The 21,907-nt window shown below is 33.1% G+C and overlaps 1 long non-coding RNA gene across 1 annotated transcript in view; it reads right to left on the bottom strand.

Moving 5' to 3' along the window:
• Positions 1 to 21,907, bottom strand: part of LOC134719700 (uncharacterized) — a 114,947-nt gene that overhangs the window by 16,845 nt on the left and 76,195 nt on the right. The window lies entirely within an intron of this gene.

The raw sequence follows: 21,907 nt of genomic DNA, 5'->3' as shown, positions 1-21,907 counted from the left end.
CTGCCAGATGAACTGGAAGTTCATGGCAGCTACAGTTGTGGCAGAGCCCGCCGTGGCTCAGTCCACAATCAGAGTGCCAGCGACAGAGACAAGCTGTAGCTCTAGCTCTGTGGATGTCCCACAGGTGACACAGCCTTTGCAGTCAGTGCCCCAGAGGGAGGAGGAAGAGAGGGTCACTCCACCAATGGAGGAGCCAGTAGCCGTGGCAACCAAGCCAGAGGAATCATTGGTGGTTCTAGTATACCACAACACTAGGAAGTTGGTTGGGGTCACATCTGTTGCTGGTGCTGTTGCTCAGGCCAGGGAGGTGTTCGACCTGGAAGACCAGGAGGTCGTGCTCACCTACCTGGGAGCGGAGCTGACCAGCTCAGTAAGGATGGAGTTGTTGCCAGCCATGGCAGAACTGACAGTAACCCGCAAATGAGCCGTATATGAGATACGTGGATGATATTCTGGACTCTTTTTGGTTTTGGCTTAGCCTCCGCTTCCTGTCTGGAAGCTGTACTCACCAGGATTTGAAAACCAGGCCAGTGTATAAATTGTAAAATAGTAGAGTAGTGTTGGACATTTTTACATATCGCCATATTGAAGAACGGTATTGGTGTATACATTGTTTTTTATGGTCATGGTTTTCACTTTTTGTTCCATGCTGGAACGGGTGCTTAATTTTTAAGGGGGATTTAGTAGAATAGCAGGTAGTTTAGATTAATTGGAAATTCAAGGGGAGCTTAATGAACTGACAGAAATAGAGATCTTTGTAAATTTTTGATTATTTGTAGTAGATTTAGTTTTTGTGTATTTTAGAGATATGTGATTTAGAATTAGGACAATTCTAAATTGTAGCTCCGAGTAACGGACATAAAAATTTTTTTTATTGTCTTAGGCAAATAGTTCAGTGATTTATTTTTTAAATGTCATGTTTTAAGGGAAAAGATAAAATTTCAATAGAGACCCAATAGCCAGGGAACAGGGGGGTGGATTTTAGAAATAACCCATTCGTTGGTTAGGTAATTAACTTAGTATTTTGAATTAAAGGCATAAGGGGCGTCTTCAGTTGTCAGGCCTTTGTCGGAACTTATAGTTCCTCCTTTTTAGGAAGGAGGGGGGTGTTGTATCTTTACCCTAAGCCCCGGGTTCTCCCTATTAGGAGTAGACAACTGATACCATTCTCCCTGCCAGGAGTAGACGATGGACACCAATGGGCCTCTGGTTGGATACAGCGGATGTCAGAGCCTGCGCACGCCTGCAGCGCCCTCTTCACCTTATGGTCAACAATACGGTTAGACGTAATCACGAAGACACAGAATACAACGCCCAAGTTATAGGTAATTACATAATACTTAAGCCTAAGTACTTCTTATATGTATAAAGTCCAGGTCAGGTCCTTTCAAGGGAAATAGTCTTTCCCCAAGACGAACACCACATTATGGCTATAATTATTCGTAAAGTACTATCTGGTTTTGTTAGTTCAGTTATTAGTTTGTCTTTACTAGATTTTGTACTCTATAAGTGAAATATATCAATGTTTCCTAAATAACCAGGGAATTAATTTGATATACATTTATACATTTTTGATTTTTTTATACAATTAACAACTGCTGTACCGTCCTAAACAATGAGCAACGTCCATACAGAATAGCAAGTAATAAAGGCCCCGAAAGAAGTTGAAGGAAACATCTTTTCGTTCAGAAGATTTGGACCAAATAAAAGAGGATATTAGAGAGTATCAGCAACTCATATACCAATATGCCCCAGAATTAACCAGAAAAGTAAAAGCACATCTTTTGCTACACTTGGTAAGATGATCATGGGATGTTGTTACTATTGTGTTAAATACTTATTATGGTTTTGAAAAGGTTGTCAATGTTACAAATTATTTCAAGGGTGCATTTTTTATGCTAGTTTAAGAAAATTTGTGATGCAGTAGTAGTCCCTTTAACAAGGAACTGAGTACCTGATACACAGCATATTCATTATACTTGAATTAGGCATTGACTGTCTTATTGTTGAATTTAAAACAGATATATCATGTTAAGGAGGGTTATTTGCGAAAAATACCAGTCGAGAGAATGTTAAATTTTGTGAGCGATAAGGCGAGGGAAATTCATTCTCAAGACTGGTACTTTTCGCAAATACCCCTCAAGAACATGCTTTTTCTGTTTAATTAAACCGAATGTTTTTTTTGGCTAATACCACGACAGAGAGGGTAAAAAGGGTATATCCTTTTTGCAAATACCCCGGTGGTTTAAAAAAATAAATAATATCCATTTGATAACAGTAAATTGGTGAAAATACACTGGCTATCAACCAATCAAAATCAAGGATTGTTACATAAGGTGTAATTATAATTATAATACCATGACCTAAAACACACACACATATTAAATACAACATTATAAGCTTAAGAGAAAAAGAGTGAGCAACATTACCTTAATGACTATGGTAGTCTCAAACTAGAGAGAGAAAACAAGTCATTTTCAAAATATATCATTTGTAATGGTATTCCCTGTAAAAAAAAGATGTTAAAAAATGATTGAAACTTGATTGTTAAAATTAAGTTTTGTTATTTTTAATTTCAGGTAAATGATATTGAAAGACATGGCCCTCCTAGTGGTTTTCATGGCCCTCCTAGTGGTTTTCATGAGGATGGTTTTGAAGAAAAACATGGAAATATAAGAAACCTTATCTTCCAACAGAACCAAAAAACACTCATTTAAATATTTTTCATTCCTAAAATGACTTTATGTGCAGATTTGATGGTCTATTTATGTACATTCACTGAGAACAAGGGGTCTTATTTCAAATAAGCGTTTACTTCTTGAAATGGGGTCTGCAAATTGAAGTACTCCAGTCAAATTCATAGTTTATAGATTTCCAAATTTGATAAAAATGACACATTGTCCAAATAAAAAAGGGGTAGAGGTAGTTTTGAAAAAAAGCCAACAATATCACTGATTTAACACTATCATTTCCGAACAAATTAGATATGAACAATAAGACAAGCCTCGATCCATGTTTAAAGTAGTAAAAGTAAGCAAGTAAAGGTGACAGTACAGCCTTTGCAGGATTTTAACCCTTCAATTCATTTGGAGCAGTGATTTTACTGGACAAAAGAAAAAATAGATATTTAAAACTCTTTTGACATGTCCAGTTTGATACTCAGACATGTAATTAATGTTTGATGGAGCTTGGCTGATATAGGGGAGCTACCATTTGATTTTTATGGGGGGGGGGGGGATGAAATGTAAAAAAAATAGGGAGGACAGAAGTTTTGAGTAAAAAAAAAAGGCAGGATGAGACACTTGCGAAAAAAAGTCAGGATAAACTAAAAAAAAAAAAGCAGGACCGGATGCACTGAAAAAAAATGCAGGACAGAGATTACAACTAAAAAAATGCAGGACAAAATTTTTCATCTTAGCATCCTCCCCCATCCCCCCATAAAAATCAAATGGTAGCTCCATAGCAAGGTATTTATTTCCTTTTTTTAAACAAATAATCATTACAATTCTCATTTTGGCATATGTTTGTTTGTATACAGTAATATATATTGTTTGAAGAAGGTTTCAGCATGTTGACTTCTGTTTCATTAAATGGGGAAATAAGGGGGTCAGTGATGCAAGGTCACTGTTGCTAAAAGTAATAGACATTCATAACAAGCATAATTAACTAAAGTGGCAAGTACATTTTTTAATATAAGAGGTAATCATTTATTTTGATAATTTTCAGGACACAGGCATCTTCCAAAGTAATAAAATGTGGTGAAAAAGGGTCAATTTTGAAATTTATTGGTATAACACCAGAAAAAAGCAAAATACCAGGAAGAGATTCTCTCCTAAAAAGAGATGGAAACGGACATCCCATTGTTGAGCATGAAACGCAAGATGCGTTGTTACGCATTACACTGCAAATGGAATCAAAAGTTGAAAATGATAATTACACTATTGAAAGAGGTATAGTACGGGTGTTTGTGCTCAGAAAGGTGATCTAATACATACTGGTGACTGGGTGAAATAGTTTCATAAGTGAATGGTTCTTGCATAACAAATATTTGTAAGAATCCTAAAAGCATGGCATACCATTTTGGATAGTTTATATCAAATATGTAATATAGAGCAACAAGCTGCATTAATGCAGCTGTCAAACTGCTTCCTTGACACTTTATTACCGTGTCATCTCCAACTATATAAGTCCCAGTTATAGTGCCAAGATGCGTTGTTACGCATTACACTGCAAATGGAATCAAAAGTTGAAAATGATAATTACACTATTGAAAGAGGTATAGTACGGGTGTTTGTGCTCAGAAAGGTGATCTAATACATACTGGTGACTGGGTGAAATAGTTTCATAAGTGAATGGTTCTTGCATAACAAATATTTGTAAGAATCCTAAAAGCATGGCATACCATTTTGGATAGTTTATATCAAATATGTAATATAGAGCAACAAGCTGCATTAATGCAGCTGTCAAACTGCTTCCTTGACACTTTATTACCGTGTCATCTCCAACTATATAAGTCCCAGTTATAGTGCCCTCTTTCTTGAAAGTTGCCATATGGGGTGGATCTTTTTCTTTTGTTACTAGTTTCTTCTTAATATCTGAATCTTCAGCATCCTAAGATAAATTAGAATTCATAAAATATTTTGTTGTTCTAACATAGGTTTGGTTAATTATTAATAATAACTTTCTGCTGAATATCTAGTGACAAATATTGCAACCTATCAGTTTTTGGATCAATCATTTACACTGAGTTAGAATTTTTACATGCCGTTATAAATGGAAAAATTATTAAGATTGAAAATTATGCAAACTATTAACTTATACACTGGTGTGGATTCAGGTCCCTCTGAAAAACACAACATATTGTCTGATTGTGAGGAGATCCCCTAAAATATCAATCATGAAAAAACACAAATATGTGAATTCATAAAAACAAATTGAAAAAAATCACTGACATGATGATGAAGCAAGTTAATCAACCCCAACTCCTCATATACCATATATATTTCTTTGCACACACAGCAACACTTTATTTAACACTTAAAATCAAACAAATTTTGTAAAGTGTCTTATGATAAAGTCCATCTTATTTTACCATATATATTTTATTTTTATATATGATATAAAAGCAGAAAACACATTATTTATGATGCCTGATTATCAACATAATCAGATAAATAAAAGGATCATATACATGTACCACAAACGTATACAGGTTTCTCTTTGTTAATAAATATTAAACGGTTTGTTTTCTTGTTTAAACATTTCTTTCATTTGCCTTTTTGTAGAATGGAAATGAGTACTGCATTGGTCTTTTGTCTGTAACAATACATCATGGTCTTGATGTGTAGATTCTGCATACCGATGTTGTTTATCATCTTATCGACGTGTTTTATTGTTCTTTCATTTGTCTTTGTTTTATTATTAGTATTACTTTTACTGTTGAATGATTTTATGTGGTATCCGTTTGACGTGGCTCGGTATTTATACATCTTGTCAATTGTAATCAAAGGTACCAGGATTATAATTTAGTACGCCAGACGCGCGTTTCGTCTACATAAGACTCATCAATGACGCTAATATCAAAATAGTAATAAACAAAACAATTACAAAGTTGAAGAGCATTGAGAATCCTAAATTCCAAAAAGTTGTGCCAAATACGGCAGAGGTAATCTATGCCTGGGTCAATGTGTTTGTATTGGCTTTCATTTTTGGTGGTTTGTTATGTACATGCGAGTTTTGTATATCTTAAGTTCTTGTAACGCGAAAGAATCTCGTCAGTATGATATTGTATTATTATATGTCATTGTGATAAATTTCTATTATGAATTGCTATATAGGTTGTACCTCAAACGTCTTAAATCATTCAATCAAACTATAGTTGTGGATTCTTATAAATTAAATATCTAACTTTTGGACTAGTTTAAATCTCGGTCTATTTCTAAAATTTAATCTGACATACTTTTGATTTTTTAACCCTGTATGCTAACATTGTCTATGTAAATTTAAAATTGTTTTTATGCACATTGAACGACTTTTTGTGACGTATATCATTTACTGACTTCAGACACTCAAATCGATCAATGTGTTCGAGACGGTAGATGTATTGTGTTCTGTTAAATTGTTCCTTTTAAAACTGTTACACGATCATGACTATTTTGCCTATTTTATTTATTGTGTCTATTTGATTAACGCATTAATGTAAATATAACGGAATTTGATGCGACCTGTCATCAAAGTGAGAGGGTTAGCGCTTTAGAGCCAGGTTTTATCCACAATTTTCTATATTTGAAAATACCTGTACCAAGTCAGGAAAATGACAATTCTTGTCCATTCGTTTTTTGATGCGTTTTGTTATTTGATTTTACCACCATCTTATATAAATGTATTTGTTTCAGCAAAATGAAGTTGGATTGAAAGATTTTTTTTTTTATTTTTTGTTATTTACTGAGATGAAAAATCATTTCAGGTTTGGTACGTTTCTCTTCTTCGATTTGTTTCACTGGTTTCCAGAGCTTTGTCCATGTTGTTTGAAATGGAATATTCATGATTCTTCAATAACACTACTTGATCTTCCTACTTATATTTAATGATATTTTGTTGAGAATATGCATATTCTAAATTTAAATCTTTGCTTAATTAAGATGCTGCCTAGATTTTTTTGCATCTCTAGCAACTTTTTCTTTCCGTCTACATTTAAATTAATTTTAACAACAGTCCTGGCAGTCTCGATAAGCAGTTATTCAACTGAATTTTCAATTTGATCAGGGTAGGTCGCCCGTTTCAAGGCTAAATGTCTGTTCCTATCCAAATTGCCCTCATTTTCCAGTGGCAGTTTAAATTTCCCCGACTATCATCCCGAATAGCCTCTAGTATGAAAACCTATTGTATCAATTGTAAACTTGTTCTCGTCCTTAATAGGCAAGAAATATTTGCCACTGGACGTTAAGCAACCAACAAGCAATCAAAAAATTGGATCAATAGTACTGATTTTTATGGGAGAAGGAGGTTATAGTTCTATATATGTTTATTATAAAATCTGTCTCATATTGTATTTATTTATTCTATGTCATAGCTGTCTTCTGTGCACACTTTGAAAAACACTCGGTTACTGTTTATTTGTGATAAAAAAATGTGAATGTGGAATTGAATTATATCAAATTACAAATGAAAGAAGCTGTTTTTACTTTAATACCGTATGTCTTTTCTAGATGACAATACAAAAAAGGCAAAATTTCATTTTTAGATTCCTCCAAAAAAAGCTCATTTTTAAGTTATCTCTTCTCAAAATGCCAATTTTAATAAAAAATAAAAATCCGGCATAATAAAACTACGCCTGTTAAAATATCACTACTTCCTAAGTTAAAACATATAGATTTATACTTTGAAATGAAAATACAAATTATTTTTATGCATTCCTCACAAATATTTTGCCCATTTTATTGACAATCTTGACCATAGGTGCTCTTCCTTTTTTTAAATCCAGGATGACGAAAGACAAGATACAAAAACTACAGAGCATTGTAACATTTTCCCTTACAAGAAGTATAGTGATCTTCCATCCTCATTTGGTTTCGGTTCAGGTTATGATATCCCAACAGTGTTTACAGTGTAATAATTATTCTGTTTATTAAGACATGTGTACACATACAAATGGACAATTAGTGTAACAAAATAGACGATACACACAATTTTGTTATGCATTACTTATTGCCTAATACAAACTCATCGATGTCTTCTTGTTCCTCGCATACTGCATCTGAGAATATTGCTATTATATCTGGAACATTGGCCGCATGTATGTTTCTTATTAATTCCACATCAAGTGATCTTTATTGGATAGTCTCTTATATATGCCATCATACCACACCTTCTAATTTTTATAAGATACATATACACTTATGATTGAATGCGAATATCTCATCAAATAGTTAATTATTATTTTTTAAATCTTACCCTTTGAAAAACGTATTTCATGGATATCCCTAGCATCAAAATGCTTCACAGATCTGTCAAGTCCTTTGAAGTTTTTAACACTACCACCATTGCTCTTGATCTCAGAATCATGAAATTGTATATGGTTGTAAAGGATGGCTTTGGGTTGCCCTTGAAAAAGGTAGGTGGTAGATAATAGTGTACTGACAGCAATTGGGAAAGATTCTCTTTCCCGCTAGCTCCTGAACCTATGTTTGTAGCTTCAGACACGGCTCGACCCGCAGTTAAACTTGTTTCTGCGACATTTTGGACCAGTAAACTACCTACTAAATCACCTTGTTTTTTTTACTTTAGTGCTGTTTATATTCAGATCTGTAGCGAGTTTGCGGAGATTGTCGGTAGATAGCTTCTTTAAAATCTCCCGGGTCGCCATACTTGTTTAGTGTAAACAGTTGATGTTGTCATTATATTCATATTTTATTGTTAAAATGCATTTAAAATACTATTTTTTAATTTTATAATAATGAAATGAAGTGTTTTGTAACGATAAGATTTTGTGTGGTTCCGACATTTTCGCATCTACCCAAAGCCGTTTCTGCGCATGTCTGCATGAATTAGTAAACACGACTATACATAGAAATTCTAAGTGAACACAATGGACATCTCTTTAATTATATAACTTCATGCTCATGCTCTCTGTTGTCATTATATATCTACATGTCAGATTACAATGACACTTTTTAGTTTTAAATATAATCAAAACAATCAATACCTTTAATAATTTACAGCTGCACATTATTAGATTTTACAAACAGTTTCTCATTATACATTTATTTTCCTAGGTCCACAAGTCTTGTTTTAGAGATTGAGAAGGGAAGGTACACAGATCTGACAGTGTCAGAACGTATTTGTAAATTGTTAAAAAAGTGTACCGATATGAAATAAATCAATATTTTGCAGATAAATTGCAAATTTCACCTTGGTAAATATGGGTTCTTGGAACTTTTCTCATGTGTGCAGTAGTAAGAGGAATGCATTCAAATTCGTCTTATCCTTTCTTTTTCCTTCATGATGCTTGATGTTCTCAGTACTCAATAGTCGGGAACCTTTCTTCCTAAGGACCGGTTTCATTGTTGCGTCATATTCTCGGGACTCTTCCTTTTATCAGTTTGTGTATTTGCCGGATAAAATTTCCCGGTTTCAGTCTATTTCGGTCTTGCAGAACGTTTTCTTAATTGTTCGAAACCATTTTTTTATGGTGGCATTATAATCTATGGTCATTCCTTCTACTGCCCACAGGTTGACACCACTCAACATTGTGAATATAGGAATATAACTGTTGACTACAGTCATTGCGGATGGACTGCCATAAACATTTTTCTGTCTAGTTCTATCCTAATTTAATTCAACTTGAAAAAAGCTGGTGAATGGTAACGAAGTTCTAATAGTTTCCGCGGTCAAAAGCTGCGTGCAATCGAAACTATCTTCTATATTGAGTTGCTCGATGTCATTTAGATGGTTGTCCGTTTCTTTATGAATATCACGGTCTTTAATTAATTTACGTAACATTGTCAGAGATTGAGTTACTATTCTAGAAAGTATGGTGAAGCAAGTACTGTTTTACTTGCTTTTTAAATATCCAACACTAATATCAGTGTTTTGGAATTTGCAAAAAAGTAAAACAAAAAAGTATGAATTATGAAAGATCAACATCTGAACAAACAGCTGCAATTGTATCACTTAATCACTTGATGATAGGACTGCAACAAATGTATAATGCAAATGTCATTTCTTTCTATTTGTGAGTCGTCTTTTTCAGTAATTCATATGTCATCTTGATATATTTTATACTACTCCTTTCTTTAAACATATTGAGAAAAACGAAAATCCTTCCACATGATTGACATTGATATATCTGCTCCCAAAAATTGAAAGATTAAATATTAAGAAACAATTTAGATACATGCTAAAATGGCATATTTGATACGGAGTTGTACGTTTTCAAGCAGTATCTTGATAATAATAGTCGGAAGTCCGTGTAAAGTAAATACTTATACAAATATTATAGTGCCATGCTAACCTTAGTAAAGTAACTATTTAACACAACATCTTCCAAAACAATTACAGGACTCATTTCTGGAACTTCAATGTCACTTCAATTAGAATTTTCATTTTTTAGCAAAAAAGTTCAGATTTTGACAATTGAAACCGTAAAACACTATGATAAAGCAAAATTCTTATACCATACACATTTTGTCAAATAAACAGTGATAAGTTAGCCATTTGATGACAATTATGTTGCCATTATTTCCTTCATAGAAAAAGGTCATGAAATCAAGTGTTTTTTTTCTTTTGTTTTTAAACATTCTTTAATATTTCTAGACATCAATATTTGAAAAGACCGTAATTGGGAACATTGTTTTGATTTAATATAGGATACCTACTTGTCATCTTCATATACAAGAACCTTTGCTGTTTTCCTCTTTGGTCTGGAAAAAAAGAAGTATAAACATCAAATAAAAAGAATAATTTTCTGCGAACTAAAATATTTTTGTTTGTTAATTTTTGATATTGAAAAAGATGCATGTGTGAAATTTTAAACAAATAACAGTGGATTAAAACTACAACTGAGAAGAAGAATGATCTTTAATTACCTCAAAAGCTTTTTACCTCAATTTCACAGAACCAACATCATCTTCTAATAAATAAAAAGGACCCATTGCATTATCCTCACTGCATGACATTTCCATGTTGCTACAAATTAAAATTGTATGTCAATTACGATTTAAGAATTTAAGTCATATATATGTGTGTGTGTGTGTAGAGAGCACGTTAAAATCCATCACAAATACCTGGTATGTGTGTGTGTATATAACTAATAACATAGCGTTAAAAACTTTAAATTAAAGTGTTTGCATAAAGAAAAAAAATATTATTCAAACCAAAAACAATAGCCTGCCCTTTATTCACGCCCAATCCCCCCCTCCTCAAAAGCACAAACAATATGTAACCCATTTTTGCACTCACCAGTACCTTATAGATAAAACATTTGTAATGTATTGTTGCTGAGTTCAGTATGCTCTATGTTTACCAATAGTAAACGTTAAATCGAAATGACGACCGCATTCTCAGCGGGTTTTTTTGTCTTTCTTTTTTCTTCATAAGATTCAATAGTATCTACTGCACGTCTCTGAACTCGTTTTATTTTTTTAACTTTCTTAATGGTCCTAAAACCAAAAATCTTATAAGACTGACAGAGTTATCTTCCACATTTCACTATTTTATATTTGAAACTTTTGAATAGTTGTCAAAGGTACCAGGAATATAATTTAGTACGCCAGACGCGCATTATTAAGAATCATTATAAAGCCAAACAAGTACAAAATTAAAGAGCATTGACGATCCAAATCCCTAAAAGTTGTGCCAAATACGGCTAAGTTTAACTATGCCAGGAATAAGAAAATCCTTAGTTTTTCGAAAAATTCAAAGTTTTGTTAACAGGTAAAATGGTTCAACTATTGAAACCACGTGCGCCACTTGAAATGCTTTGTGTCCCTTTCTTAAAGTTGGAAAAAACACAGCAGAAAAGATCGAAAACCACTGTAAAAATATACCTATCACTGAATAAGTTGTGTCTGTCCCAGTTGGCCAATCGTAGTTGGCTTATTATGACATTATGTTTACCTGGAACTCGATAAATACTAAATAATTACCTGTTTTCGTTAATGTCTGAACCGCACAATCACGCAACAACAAGCTAAACAATGTACAAAGGCATCATGGGATAGCGTTCTGGTGTCATACGGCGGTAAATTCCAAAATATTACCGATCTCGAAAATGCTTTAAAATACAGATTACGCGTAACCGTTTTTACAGAAATATGTAAAAAAAAATATACCTAGCAAAGCTATTTATATAGCAAATGGTACCACAGTCGGACAAATTATCCAATTTAGGGTCTTCACAGGCAAATGAGAGCGTTAAAATATAATAGCTTTGAAAGCTCATTTTTCCTCGTCTTCCAGCCTGAACTAGAGTCGATACATTTCACGTGAAGCTGTGGAAGTATGAGCAATAAAATCTACCTTTTGTAAGTTTTTAAGGGTTGATGATGACATATTTGATCAAAATGGCAAAGAGAAAGCATTGATTATATAATCGTTAAAACCTGCTTTGGTGTCCTTTCATTTGAACGACTATAACAAATGGTAATGATTTCTACAAGGCTGTTGCAGATTGTCAGGATGTCAGCATCAACAAGACCATTTTCGTAATTCATATTAGTGAAGTCAGCTAGCTTGATAGCGTATCGGCGTGCATTGCTGGCTTTCAATTCATTTTTGTCAACCACAGTAACTTCAAAGAACGTCAGATATTCCTTTTGAATGTTGTCATCAAGGTGCTATGGTAATTCAGTTATCTAGTTTTGAACATTCACAATGTCGTGAAGTGGCTCACAGTTTGAAATTTCGCATTGTTCTAAATTTTGTACATGTATTGTCAAAATTGGGACAAAACAAGGCAGGTGGTCTCTGTATTCCATGTAGTGTCTCTGTAAGAAGTGTTTTCAGTTTAGGTTTTTTTAAGTTGTAAATATCAAGGTTTCTGTAATCTTGCTCATCAGTAAGGGTTTCCTTGGTTAAATTTACAAAGGGGTTGATGTTGTTCTGCATGTTGAAAGTTTTCAACAGAGTACCAGCTTTAAAAAGACCAAGACGTTGCTGTAAAGATTGAGTTTTCTGGATTAAAGCCGCTTCAAAATTTGAGTGGTTCACTGCAGCTAAGCCACAGATACATCGGTAATTGCCTCCCCTTTGCTGTCCACACTCAAATTGTCGGGCAGGATTGTCCCAAGTGAAAATCCTGACTATGTCATAGACCTTTTAACCATCGGGAGCAATTGATGGAGTGCTTGGATCTTTGAGGTCCTCCGCCCTATAGTACTGTATGACCTCTGGTCAGAATCGCTACTCTTTGACTGACCAAATATGCAGAGCTTTGGCTTTTCAGCAATGCTTTGTACATCAATAGCTTTTTGATCAGGGTATTTTTCAGTGTATTCCTCATTTGTAAGATAAATATTTTCATCGAATAAACAGGAAACCATTATCAAAAAGTATGGCCTACTCAAGATGCCAGAATGGTCGTGCCACAATTGCAAATGACGATTGATGGTGTTGGCAGACGCCCTGAAAAAAACCATTTCAGACTGTTCATTTGTCAGCTTCTGACATAACTGGTGTAGGGGGAATTTTTTGCCATAAACTAGTACTGTCACAATCTTTTCTACCAATTCACCAGTTGTTGTTATATTATTTGATTTAAAGACTTTAGGAGCAACAGTTACTGCAACACCTATATCCAAGTCGCCAGTCTGTAATAGTTCCCTTACTTCTTTCTAATGTTGTTTGGCTGGTCTTGGTGTTGGTGTTGATAGACGTTTACATAATATGTGTTTAGCCCTACGAAATCGCCTGAGGTAATCCCTGCCGCTTATTCTTTTTGTATCATTTAATTTGTTAACTTCAACTCCTTCAGATTTTGCAAGTCGGTACAAATCTGATCTCCATTGAGTGGAAATTTATGATCAGAGTTTTTGACCTCATATTTTCTTGATAATTCGGTCCAGTTTATGTTTGATTTAGCAGGAAGTGATTTGATTTCATTAATGAACTTCTTCTTGTCGAATTCATAATTGTTTATGTTTCCTATACTTTTTTCTCTTTTTTTTTGTTTTTGGCCTCTTCTCTGAATCTTTTAGCTAGGTTTTGTTTTGCTTTGGACTTGCTAATAAAAAAAGTTCCCTATCTTTCTCTTTCATATTCAATATATGATTTTGTTGATGCTAGAAAGTTTTTTTTTAATTTTATTATCTGCATTTAGTAGGTTGGACATTTCTTCTTTTTGTTTTGATAGTACAGATTTTAATTCTTTTTCTTTTTCTCCTGAAGTCAACTTTGGTGTTAGTTTATAATTTTTGCAAATGACGTCTGTAAAATTACTTCCAGTTTTCTTTTCTATTTATGGGACAATTGTTTTCACTACTTTAATCATTTTGCCATCATTGTTAGTTTTTGAAGTGTTGCAAACTGTTGTTGTAAGTTGAGTGCATAATTGGTCGATATCATTTGTTGTTTGTGGTGCACTGGCAGCATGCAGAGACGTGTGGAAGGCATCGGATTTACAAATATTGCAATCTTGTTGCTGATGACATTTTCTTTCAATACTGAGTTTACACCAGTTTTTTTAGGTTATATTTTTCAATAAAGAGTTTTTTCGCCTGATTTGTTACAATTTTTCCAATATTTTGCACCCGAGGGACTCTAGATTTGAACTCGGCTAATGGTATATACATTTTAGGGTATTTATTCATTATAACATGATAATTGTTATATCTTTGAAATACATTTATGTTTTGACTGTGGTTAGGCACTGTTGTATAAATTGAGTTTTCTTTGGAATTTTCAACTTGCTTATTGTTCCACCATTTCAGATTATCTGGGTCTTTGGTTGATCTAGCCAAGATCACCTTAGCAAAGTTACACATATTCATGTTTTCAGGTTATTTGTCAAAAGATTGTTGAAACATTGTGTCAAGTTTTAAAATATGTTGTGTCCTCCATGATGATTTCAGCTATTTTTTTTGTTTAAAGATTATATTTATATATGTATTGAATCTTAAAAAAAGAATGTTGTGCATTTTCACAGAAATAAAACTAAAATTGATCAATGGCATTATTCATGTATTTTATTTCGTTAAACAAAAATTTAGAGGCTAGGAAACATCAATTTGACAGCATATTTTGGAGGAGGAAACAAAACAATTTGAAACCATTCAGGACTCTAATATTACAATTGTGAAACAAAAATGATGAGAAAAAAACTTTTAAAAAAGAGTAGCATAAAAGAAGCGCAACATGAACTGACACAACTTTTAAGCAGAACTTTACATGAATACTATACATTGTATAAGGGTCTATATTGGTAGATTGGTAGTCTTGTCTGTGAACGAAAAATTGTGACAAAATATTTTGCAGTTTTGTATTTATTTCAAAACCATGCAGTTTCATTCTTCTTGTGCAAATGATAAATAAAAATGTTTTGTTAAATTTTCCATACAAGACATTTGATAGTAAAACTAAGAAGTTGGCAAACATCATTTAAAACAAAAAGTACAAAAGACACGATAAAAATATGGTAGTGTTGGAATCTTGGTCACACTTTTTTGGAAAGAATATTCTTGATCAATTGAATGTTTTATTTGTGTACAAACATGGATTTTTGTGTGATTCGCCTTTAAAAACGCATTAAAGCACCCCGTTAATGTTCGATTACCTTTTTAAAACTTTGCACACCTCTTCTTATGATGATGATAATTATTAACAGTGCTGTTTCTAACTTTAAAACTTTGCGATAAGCATTGCAAATATTCAACGACTTCAATGTTCACCTTTTTTTTGGTACAACACTTTGAATTTAGACAAAAAGCGTCTAAAAACTAGACTTTTATCATGATTACTAGTAAAACGCTAAATTTGTGAAGAACTCATGGTGATATTACCTGATGAGTGTGCATAATGTTGTACATAAAACAGCCCATTTTTAAGTTACTAAAGTTATTTTCGTTGGAATAGGTTAATATTTTAAACATATTGTAAAATGCTCAGTTTAGGGGCAAAAAATGCAAAAAAGTGGTCTCCTCGGGTTTACTCCTTTTGTATATTTTATAATCTAAACTTAGTTGAACTTGATTAATTCAATTAATATAACCAGTTAACATTAGTTCAGTTATTTTTTTTCTTATATTTTGACCATCACATACTTTTGAAAAGTTTCTATTGAAACAGATATAAAAAATCGGCAAAATGGCCATCACGCCTATCTTTAATTGTTATTTTATCGTAATAAGGTATCATTTGCCGAGCACCATTTTCTAGTATTTTGTAGATGAATATATAAGCTTCATGAAATATTACATTTTATTGAAAATAAAACATGATCTTACAAGATTTAAGCCTTTAAAAATATACAAATTTTGCTCAATCGGAACTTTTTCAAAACCATGCAATTTCAACCTGTCAGTAGGGGTATTGAGAATTCTCACAACTTTATAAATTATCATAATTTCCTTTCATTTCAAGTTGTTTGTTAAGATATATGTTATCATTAAGCTAATTTTTTTCTCTAAAACAATAAAAAATTAGGTCAAAATACCCTAAAATAGGCTTAAAATGGCCATTTTTTCAGTACAGAAATTGACAATTTTCGAATGTTCGGCATACACAAAAAATGGCTGAATATTTTTTCAAAATATTTTGCACAAATAGTTATTACATATAAGGTATCTAAAATACAAGATTGGAATATTTTGGATTTGGACCATTTTGCATGGTTTTATCACAGACTGGCTCTTAAATGAAGTTCAAAATGCCATGAAAATCCTAGAACTTGATGCAATAACAGAAACCCAGAAACAGAAATTCTTTTGTCAGTCATTAGAACAAAAAAACAAAAGAGAGATCATCAAACAACTTTTCATAACTGTTTTAATAGAGATTGCAGAATAAATGAGTTCATTGGTTAATCTTCTAAGAAATAGGAAACTATTTAATGTCGGTCAACTGATATAATAAATCCAGAGGATAGCCAACAACAAAATACGCAAGAGACCAAAAATGAACAATTTTAGGTCAAAATACAGCCTTCAACAATGAGCAATTAACACTCCCGCAGTCTACACTCCATTTTGCATATATACTAAAATCAGAAAATCATTCATGAAATAAAAAATCTATATAGAGGATCTAAATTTCTAAATTACTTGAAAATATAAACAAGAGACTCTCAAGAGCCTGAATCGCTCACCTTAATTATTTTTTGTTAAATCTCTCATCAATGATTATTTTGGCTTTTTAATTTATTTAAATGTTCTGTGAATCGTCCTATTTTCTTCATAATGACAGTATAAGTGTTGCATTTTACATTGAAATTCAGTTATGTAAATTGATAAATTTTTTGCAGACCTAATGTATTTATAAAACAATGAAATATACAATTGCAATGGATAATTAATATGGTGTCTGAATTACAGTCAACAACTCCTAAGACAATTGTGTATTGTCAAAATCTCAGACAATGTGAAACTTTGTATATATGGCTACTGGAAGAACTAGAAAGTTTAGCATATTTAAATGGTTTGGTTAACATAAATAACCGAATGATAGAAATGTATCATAGCAGAACAGATTAAAGTAGTATGCACAGAATACTAAGTGACTTAAAAAAAATTCTGAAAGCACTATAAAATTTATCTTTGCTACAGTAGCTTTTGGGTAAGGCATTGATATACCAAACATCGATATTGTTGTTTGTTGGGGTGTCTCATCTTCAGCTATGACGTTTTGGTAAGAACTTGGCCGGTGCGCTAGGAATGGATCTGATGGTTATACCTATACTTATCCTTATGCAAGGAGTTTGTCACTATGCTGTGACAAAAAAATGAAAGACCTAATTAAAGAAAAGGGATGCCTTCGCAATCATATTTTGAGCCTTTTTATCTTGGATGGCAGGGCTGAAGACCTCCCAACATCTTCTGAATGTGATGTATGCAAATGTGAGATGTGTAGATGCTGTAGTAACTGCAAAATGAAATGCTGTTGTAAAGGAAAAGATTTATTTAATCACTTTACAAAATACCACACAACATCTTAATGATAAAATAATTTTCACTCATGTGTTGTCATTCTCATTTAAATAGTAAATCAGGTGCAATGTTGCAGTAGCAAGTTATCCTTCTATAGCATGTAACTGGAATCTCAATTTTATTGTTAACGATGTTATTAGGTGACGTTTTTAAAGGAGTTGGTCCAGTAAGACCCCTTTTTGGCCCCAAAATATAGCCGTTTTACAAAATTGCTAAAATGTAAACTTTTAGTTATTTATTGTATAGAAGAATGGTTCTAATACATAAATATGGACGTTTTTTTTACATTTCAATGCACATATATTGGGAACTAGCACCATTAAGTCATCCTAAATTACCGAAATCTTCACAATTCCAGCATTTTAGTAAAATTTTAAACAGTTCCTGTGTAAAACGAAAGAGGCCGAATTCGTGTTTATCCAAAATATTGAAATGGGAGTAATACATCAACAATCTTGAAAAGGATTTCGAGGACCTGATATGGCTTTCGGTTATTCTTATATTTAACTTATACTATTCCAGCCTATAATATCAATTGAAAATTTTTCATTTATTAAATTTCACCTAACATCACCTTAGTAGATCATGAATCACCTATTTATTCTTCATTTTAAAAAAAATAGTATTTGCTTATATTGGACCTAACCTTGAAAAGTTGTTTATTGATATGAACCAACGTTAATCATATACATTAACATTGTTACACATATGTGTCAATATTTACCTAAAATTATCAAGTTATCATAATTTATTGATTGATTGATTCCTTCCTTTATTCATTCATTCCTTCATTCATTTATTTTTTCATTCATTCATTCATTCGTTCATTTACACATCCATGAACAAATTATTTCTCTTCACACTGTGTATGGAATTACCTCTAAAGTTTACTTTGCGAAACTGTTGTGGTTTTCTCCATTCCTGGACTTAAAAAATAAACTAAACGAAATTTTTAAAATATAATTCTGTATCTAATGTTCTTCAAATATGGCAAAGAAAGTGATGATGTCAGAAGGATCAAAATCAGCGATTGGCTTATATGTTTATGTTTAATAGCAGTAATTAAAGAATTTGTTAGACCGTACATGTACATGTAAAACTTCAAAACACTTTCTATTATATGTCCACGTTAGCGATTGGTTGAATCGCAGTCAAGTTTTTGTTAACAATATTAACAGAATTCTGTTAGACCACACGGTCTCGCGGTCTTACTTTGTTAGTTATATAAGAAGGCTAAAAAACCTAATATATTTCTCATATTAAAAGATAAAGGGTATAGGATGGGGTGACCGAACACATAGGGAAATGTGTCTATGGTAAAAGATAGAAATGCAATACTAAGTACAAAGAATATGCTTCCCTATCTGAAATAAAAGAGTAATAGTCTAGGAAGGTCTATGCCAAATGTCATGCTTGTAGCAGGATGTGCACAATTCGTCTGAAATATGCTTGTAGCCGGACTATTACCCTCAATCTAATGGGTTGCCGTTGCTTAGTTTTTAGCTTCCGTTGTTTTATCTTATGTACTATTATTTTTCTCTTGTTTGTCCTTGTGATTTTTAGCCATGGTGTTGTCAGTTTATTTTCGGTCTTTGAGTTTGACTGTCCCTCTTCTTCAAATGCCCGCGATTTCGCGGTTGTGTTATAGTACTCATATTCTATCACGATTTCAGATTTCGTTATGTCACTCATAAAATATAGACCTCTAATTTCGTTATACAACATACTCATAATATATAGACCTCTGATTTTGTTAAACTACATACTCATTAAATATAGAGTCCCCAAGGGTGACTGGGGTATAGAAATATGGTCACTTTGTCTTCTCCCGACTGGCAGTAAAACGCTTGCCGAAGTGGGGCGTCCGTTTGGCTGTGCGGGATGTATCAAGTTCGCAGTCACGTCCGGTCAGATGGGGACGTTAAATCCGATGCCTCGTGTACAGAGAGTGCCACGCTCTTTGCACGTTAAGAACCCTTGCAACAACTCTTTGAGGGGTCCGTAGGTGGCCTGTTGCAAGGCAAAATATCTGTCCCTATCCAATATACCCTCCTATTCCGATGGCGGTCCAAAGGAGTAGGTTCGATAAGACCCTAAAATGGCCCTCTTTTTTACCTCAAATTTAAAATTAGGATTTATTGATCAATATCACAATGAATCATAGCTAATACATTGACTAGATAGGAAATAAGCCTATTTGTTGAAAATTTACGTTCCTGCGTTCTACTGATGACGTCACAAACAGTACTCATTTTGATTTTCCACGAAAATCAATGAAAAATTGGTAAATTTTGCATTGATTATTGGACAGGTAACATAGAGCGCATACGTCGACAAAAAAGATTTTTTAACACAAATGTTTTTAATGACATTTTACATGTTTAACTTGAATATTAAGTTTGTCGACGCCTGCGCTCTATGTTTCCTGGTCCTAAATTTGGTTGAAATCTGGCCAATTTTGTCAATTTTCGACAAAATCTCTTAGTTTGACCTATTTTGGATGTAGTAATCAACACTTTAGAATAAAAACTTTGACGCACATAGTTCAATTTTACTTTCTAACATGTCTTTAAGACAAATTAAAACATATTTTATCTTGTACATTTCAATTTTATAATCGGGGCCAAATATGGTCCTTTCCGAACTTACTCCTTTCTCCATGACCTCTATTATATCAACCTACCTATTGTATTCATTGTGAACTTGTTCTCGTCCTGAATATGCATGAAATATTTGCCACTGGACGTTAAGCAACCAACAATCAATCATTAAATATAGACCTCCGATTTCGTTATACTATACATTTTAGCTCGTTTCTTATGTTGTACTGTTTTACCACTGTCCCAGGTTAGAGGGAGGGTTGGGATCCCGCTAACATGTTTAACCCCACCACATTATGTGCCTGTCCAAAGTCAGGAGCCTGTAATTCAGTGGTTGTCGTTTGTTTATGTGTTACATATTTGTTTTTCGTTCATTTTTTTACATAAATCATGCCGTTAGTTTAGCATGGGCTTTGCTCATTGTTGAAGGCCGTATACGGTGACCTATATATGCTTGTGTCAGTTTGGTCTTTGGTGAATAGTTCTCATATTGGCAATCATACCACATCTTTTCTTTTATATACTCATAAATATATAAATTGATTTCGTTATATATTTCATATTCATAAAATATATAATTTGATTTCGATCAAATTAGAAATTAATAGTAGGTAATTGTCAAAATGTGGTCAAATTTACAGTGAAATGTAGAAAAATATCAATACACCGATGTCAGATTTGGTGTTCCATTCTTTTAAAGTAACTTTATATACTGTGAATCCAATTATACAATAGATATAAATAAATATAAGATAACCTTGTGAAAAAAACCTATTTTTGTCAATGAACATGAAAATTTGACAGTGTCACAAAAATAGTATATGGTTTCATCAAATGTTGCACAAGGTGCTAAAATATCATCATTCCATTTACTCCCACTATTCTGGTTGGTATATTTCTCTTCAGAAATAAGTTTTCCAGGATACCTACAATCAAATAGTAATATATTATCAATATGATGTATGTACACATCTGCTTTTAAACTGAAATCCTGATAATCTTGTTTAGGAAATTATAGAACCTTTGGTGCATGCTCACATAACAACTTTGTAATTTGGGCCACTTTTTCTCATTAGTTGATCTACGGGATTCTTCCAAAAAAGAAAGGGTAGGTTACAATTTTTTTTTGAAGGATAGGGTAGGAGGTCCATACAAAAAATAAACTAGAGGCTTTAAAGAGCCTGTATCGCTCACCTGACTTTAATTGGGTTTTTAAATCATATAAAAAGTTAAAATTTAGCTTCAAATTAACAACACTTGGCCAGCACCTAAAAACATTCATGCTTTGTTTGGTTTCATTCCATTTAGTGGATGTCTAAAAGAAGCCATTTGTATGCATTTCTTATAGGGTCTTACCTTTAATGAAGTCCCCCTTTGAAGCCATCTTGGATGACAAATCTGATTATTTCAAATAACTGAGGAAAAAAGGTGTATGATATTGAAGCGGAATACGATGCATAGTACTACATGTATTAGTATAAGACTCCCCAAGGGTGACTGGGGAATAGAAATATGGTCACTTGGTCTTCTCCCGACCGGCAGTAAAACGCTTGCCGAAGTGGGGCGTCCGTTTGGCTGTGCGGGATGTATCAAGTTCGCAGTCACGTCCGGTCAGAAAGGGGACGTTAAATCCGATGCCTCGTGTAAGGAGATTGCCACGAACCTCGAAAT

Source organism: Mytilus trossulus, chromosome 5, assembly GCF_036588685.1.
Source record: "Mytilus trossulus isolate FHL-02 chromosome 5, PNRI_Mtr1.1.1.hap1, whole genome shotgun sequence".
Classification (NCBI taxonomy): Eukaryota; Metazoa; Mollusca; class Bivalvia; order Mytilida; family Mytilidae; genus Mytilus; species Mytilus trossulus.
Note: the sequence above shows the minus strand (reverse complement) of the source record. Positions and strands in the feature narration are given on the sequence as shown.